This window comes from Alosa sapidissima, chromosome 17 (genome assembly GCF_018492685.1).
Source record: "Alosa sapidissima isolate fAloSap1 chromosome 17, fAloSap1.pri, whole genome shotgun sequence".
NCBI lineage: Eukaryota > Metazoa > Chordata > Actinopteri > Clupeiformes > Clupeidae > Alosa > Alosa sapidissima.
In genome coordinates, this window is record NC_055973.1 from 11251179 (window position 1) to 11257584 (window position 6406).

Here is a 6406-nt window from a genome sequence, read left to right on the forward strand (position 1 = left end):
AAAACTCGGCCATTCACAGCCCTTGCTGTCGAATGCGCCGTCTGGTTCGACCGTGGAACTCCACAGCGGACTATGCTGCCCCCAAGCGGCTGCAGTTGTACTTACATTTCACCATTCACCATGATCGTGAATGAAGTGTCAATTTTTAACTGGGACCCACTGTAACTGACTTAAACCATATTCACATGAAATAACATTTACATAAGCAATCTATTACCCAATGGTATCTTAACACTAAGTAAACACTCAGAACTCAGTTATTAAACTGTTAAATAAAAATAGTTTACTGAATATAAATATTCAATTTACCAATATAAACAAAAAAATAAGATACAAGTGTATCAATGGAGCAAAGTATTCAACACATACTTTCTTAGCAAATGTAAAAGAAATCAAAATGTTACACGTACCTCAAAAGCCTCAAAATGCAGTAGGAGCTTAGAAACTAGTAGGCTACATTAGCCACACTTTAGCTAACAGTTAACAGTAAGCTTAAAGTACAGTACACAACACATTAACATGAAAACACACACGCACACGCACACACACACATTCACACCTGATTCACCCACCCCAGTCCTAGCCGGCAAATGAGCTAAAACCTAGCAGCTAACCGTTGCGGGCCTGGAGCGTCGCTTGTGGTCGGCGTGGCCAAAAACAAATGACCCCTTCACTCCGTTAGAGCAAGAGAAACAAATAACGATACCTTAATCCCAAGTGGTAGGTTTCCCGTCGAGTCACCGCACCGGCACAGGCAGGCAGTCTCTCACACGCTCACACGCAATGACCATGGACTGGCAGCTCACTCAATGACAGGAATCCTCTCGGTGACGAGATGACAACTTTTCCAAAACGTCAACTACAAAGTCTTCGGCTTCCAAGTTCACAATTTAGTCCGACTGGCAAAATATATGTTTGTCACGTTCTATTTCAAAGTTTAGTCACTTAAGCACGGAGCAAGTCCTCAACGTTGCTCCTCCTCAACTATCCAGTCTCCTCTCTCGCGCGGTTTGCAACCTTTCACCTCACATGTAATTCCATGCATACAAAAGTCATACAATGAAATATTTTTTAACACAACATCAAAATATTACATGTTACATTATACATTTCACTTTGCCAATGAAATATTTTTAACAAAAACTCTTAGAATGAATTTAAACACATACATGACTTAAACACAGTTGTGTATCAAACTACAACTCCCATAATCCCTTTCACTTACCCAAATTGAATGGAATGGAGATGAACTACAATAAGCTTGTTTTTGAGCTTACTCCTAAATTCTAATATTATATAACTTCAAGATAATTTTAGTTCTAATGAGCAATTATGAACTTTATTTCATCTAAGTTATGTAGCACTTATTTATTTAACTTAAATGCTTTTTAGCACAGCGCTACATTAATGCCAAACAGTGTTTTATATAGTCTGTGCTCTGTTTTTTTATGGAAGTTGCATAAATCCACGTCGTTCTATTAAATGTCGTTTCATAATTAAATAGCCTTCCAATAGGTTGAAGCAGCTTTGCTACCAACGTGCACACGCATGCATTGAATAAACGCCCATACCACGACTTACTGTAGCTGCTGTTGTGCCTAGAATTACAATGTACTAGTGGTGTCTGGTAATACTGTGGAAGATCCTTATGTCGACAGATGGCAATTCATGACATCAACATAATTGATTTGGCCGCCATATTGGATTTAATCAAAACCACTATCAAATTTCCCTATGTCACAAATTTCATCGGATCCTCACCAAAATTGGCACAGACCATCTTCAGACCATGCCTTATCAGTGCTTTGATTTCCATAATAATTGACGGAAGCGTTTGCCCGTAGCAGTCAATCGAAATTGGTGGCGAAGCAGCCAAACAGGAAGTGAGCTCATATCTCAGCATCCGTAGCATCTATCAAAACCAATTGGTGAGCAAACTAAGTACATTGACTCCTGACCTAATTGGGAGAACACACAACCAATCTGGTAACCTTTGACCGCTAGGGGGCGCTGTAATTAGCAAAACCTTTTTTTGCCCGTAGCTGCTGAAGTGTATTATTCTGCCATGGAAGTCTATGGCAGCCCATAGAACCATCTGGTAAAAAGTTGTGAAGTTTGGCACACTGATTAGAGACAGTCCTGTGATAAATTTCATCAAGTTTTAAGTTGGCACCTCATACACTCTAGCACCACCAACATGTCAAAGTTGGATGTGCGTTCACGCACCTAACCTTTGACCTGTCGCTCTGAGTTTTCAAAAACCAGGTGTTGTTGGTATCCTTGGACTAAGCCGAGTTCAATGCACCCTATGATGTCAATTTCCGCCATGATGGATTTTCCGCTATATTGAATTTTATCAAAAACACTTAAAAGTTTAAAAACTTTTAAAAGTTTTAAAAGGTCACAAATTTTGTCCGATTGACTCCAAACTTGATGCACATCATCTTCAGAGCATGTCTCACAAATGCATTGCTTTTTGTCTTTCGAACTAAAACCATTTGGCCATAATAGCCAATCGAAATTTGAGGCGAAGCCGCCAAACAGGAAGTGAGCTCATATCTCAGCAACCCATTCATCTATCATAACCAAACTTAGTCCATGGTCTCAGGACCCAATCAGGGGGACGCTCAAGAAATCTGGTGACCTTTGACCTCTAGGGGGCTTTGTAATTAAGAAACATGCCTTTTTGCCTGTAGCAGCAGTTGTGCTTAGAATTAAAACGCACTAGTGGTGTCTGCTAATACTGTTGGAGGTTCTTAGGCCGACTCAAGCCAACTTGTGATGTCATCATAATTGATTCGGCCGCCATATTGGATTTAATCAAAAACACGTACAAGTTTTCACAGGCCACAAATTTCAGCAGATCCTCACCAAAATTGGCAGAGACCATCTTCAGACCTTGCCTTATCAGTGCATTACTTTCTGGAACAATTGACAGAAGCATTCGGCTGTAACAGCCAATCGAAATTTGCGGCAAAGCCGCCAAACAGGAAGTGAGGTCATATCTCAGCAACCCTTGCATGTATCAAAGCCAAACTGGGTACATGGACTCAGGACCCAAACAGGGGGGCACTCAATAAATCTGATGACCTTTGACCTCTAGGGGGCGCTGTAATTAAGAAACATGCCTTTTGGCCTGTAGCTGCTGTTGTGTTTGGAATTAAAATGTACTAGTGGTGTCTGGTAATACTGTTGGAGGTCCTTAGGTCGACCCAAGCCAACTTGTGATGTCATCGTAATTGATTCGGCCGCCATATTGGATTTAATCAAAAACACGTACAAGTTTTCACATGTCACAAATTTCAGTGGATCCTCACCAAAATTTGCATAGACCATCTTCAGACAATGCCTTATCATTGCTTTGCTTTCTGGAACAATTGACAGAAGCATTCGGCTGTAATCGCCAATCGAAATTTGCGGCGAAGCCGCCAAACAGGAAGTGAGCTCATATCTCAGCAACCCTGCCATGTCTCATAACCAAACTTACTACATAGATTCATGCCCCCATTAGGAGGACGCTCAAAAAATGTGTTGACCTTTGACCTGTAGTGGGTGCTGTGATTAGCAATATTGCATTTTGATCTGTAGTTGCTGATGTTCTGATGTTATCTTCTGTGTTCCATCCAGTTCATTCTAATGCGTGCGTGGAAGGGCGGGGCAGGACGGGGTGGGACGGGCAGGGGTGATTAGGTGGGGGGGCTGGCTGGCGGAGGCAGTGGCAATACTCAGCTCTGTTTCAGCCCTACAAAATCAGTTATGTTTGATGTTGAACTTGTTGAAAGTGTTGATCGTGAGTGTCTGCTGAGTTCTATCTTGTCGCCGTGGTTACTCCGGCCTATTCTGCTTGGCCCCTTCATTGCTGCTTGCAGCTATATTTTTAATTATGTTTCCCATTGTAATCGTGCAATTTGTAATGCTTTGCACGGACGTGCGCTGGTGTGCGTTCATGAATGATAGAAGGATGGTGCGTGCACCTGCCAATATGACTGTTGACATGCACTCTTAAAATAGCATATGAACAACTCGCCATTGACTTCTGACCAGGTTTAGGTGGTGTACGATAGCGATTTTTAGACAACGCGCTAGGCCCCTCCCTAGGTTGTTAATTGCCACACCCCTGGGCGCAATCTTTAAAAAATAAACGTGCAAAATACCGAATTCAACTTTGCGCGAGTGAAAAACGAACTTTACGCCATGCGCTGCTGTCCAAAATACAGCCCCATGTCTAAGGTGTCTGCCATGGGATTGAGGCATAATCGAACAGACCACTGGGAGGTGGGGGAGGGGGCACCAGAGGGAGACTGGAGAGAGGGCCGCACAGGAGATTCACCTTTTTCTTGACTAATTTGCTCTAGGCCTATATTACTTTTGTATTGCTTTTGCATATTAACATGCTTTAGGCCTGTTTTATTTGTTATTTATACTAGTAGCCTATTGTGATTTTTCATGACCCAGATTTTTTGGTGCCCCCCCAGGCACTTGGTGCCCTATGCGCAGTGCGTGATGTGCGTGTGCGGAGCGCCGGCACTGATCCAACCTATCCAACTTGTTTTAGTGCTCAGTTCAAAACCCAACATCTATGCCGGTGTTCAGGAGCATTAATAGATAGATAGATAGATACTTTATTGATCCCCAGGGGAAATTCAAGAAATGCCTAATGCCTACAGCATGGGCATCTTGCACATTTGGCAAAACACAATCAATTCTGAATGATGTATACAGGTTTTGAGCAACATATACTGCCATCCAGGCAATGTCTTTTCCAGGGACGACTTTGAGTATTTCAGGAAAACAATGCCAAAATGAATTCTGCACATATTTAAATAGTATTTCTCCATAGAGGAAGAGTCTGTCCAGGTGCTAAGGTGGCCTGTCTGCAGCCCGGATTTGTCAAATTAGGTGCATAATGGAATGAAAAGCATGACTAAGAATACCCCATACTGTTGAGCAACTGAAATTATATCGGGAGTAATGGGACAACATTTCATTATCAAAACGGTAGCAAATTGTCTCCTCAGTTCCTAAACATTTACAGAATTGTGTTAAATGAAGAGGTGAAGCAGCACAGTGGTAAACATGCTCCCGTCCCAACTTTTTTTGAAACATGTTGCTGGCATCAAATTCAAAATGATTCTTTCCATGAAATAGTTCAAATTTTCATTTTCAACATTTTATACGTTGTCTATGTCCTTTTTACTGATAAATATGGGTTTACGAGACTTGTATATTATGACATTGTTTTTATTTACATTTTACACAACGTCCCAACTTTTTCTGTTTTGGGGTTGTACAACAAGGCTATGGGTCAATTTATACTGAACTTAGACTTTAAGTCTTGAGCCTGCCTTTGTTCTCTGTCCGATCATCATCTTTTCTGTCTGTTGTTCTTGCCTGTTTACCAGTAAGTTTTGCTAAGGTTTTTGATTTGTTTTGTGATATTTGTTTGACCTTGGATTCCTGTGTTTTGCTGACATACGACTCAGTTTATACTTTTTGTGAATTAAAACGTTGTGAACGTTTTTGGCGTCCTGCATTTGGGTCCTCCATTACGAAACCTGACACTGTCTGTCTCTCCTTCGCACACACACACACACACACACACAAAATTATTACTTTTAACGGACACACAACAGATAGCACATATTCCCATTCATTACAGCGGTTAACATAACTTTAGCTTTCTTACTGGGTATTTCCAAGGCTTCAGCAATGACGTTCCACCGCTTCTCTTTTTCAATTCGGTCATGATAAAGATAGTCTTAGTCAAGTTTATTTATATAGCACAATTTAAAACAATCTGTGGTTGACTCAAAAATAAAAAAACAGAAATAAATAGATAATATAAGACAAAATGAATCAAGACATACAAAAAAGCACAACAGGAAAAAAAAACTAAAATAATATGTACATATATATAGCCTATAATTACATTCCACAATTCATTTAAAAGCCATTAATAGCATATGTTCTTTTAACTTGGCTTTAAAAGCACCAATAGTTGGTGTAGATCTAATGTGAAAAGGGAGGTTGTTCCACAACTTGGGCCCAGCTACTGAAAAAGCACGGTCACCTTTATTTTTTAGACGACTCTGAGGTACTGAGAGCAGTAGTTTATCTGATGACCTCTGATCTGAGTTCTGGGAGGGCAGTGAAAGTGTAAAAGCTCACTTAGTTATTGGGGAGCTTGTCCATTTAAAGCTTTAAAGACAAAAAGAAGAATTTTGGTGAGCAGCCTTGCAGCTGCATTTTGCACCATCTGAAGTCGGGATAGAGTGGACTGAGTGACACCAAAATAAAGGGAGTTACAGTAGTCCAGGCGGTATGAAATAAAGGCATGAATCAATATCTCAAAGTCTTTGAAAGAAAACATAGTTTTGGCTTTACTTAAGATTCTAAGGTGGTAAAA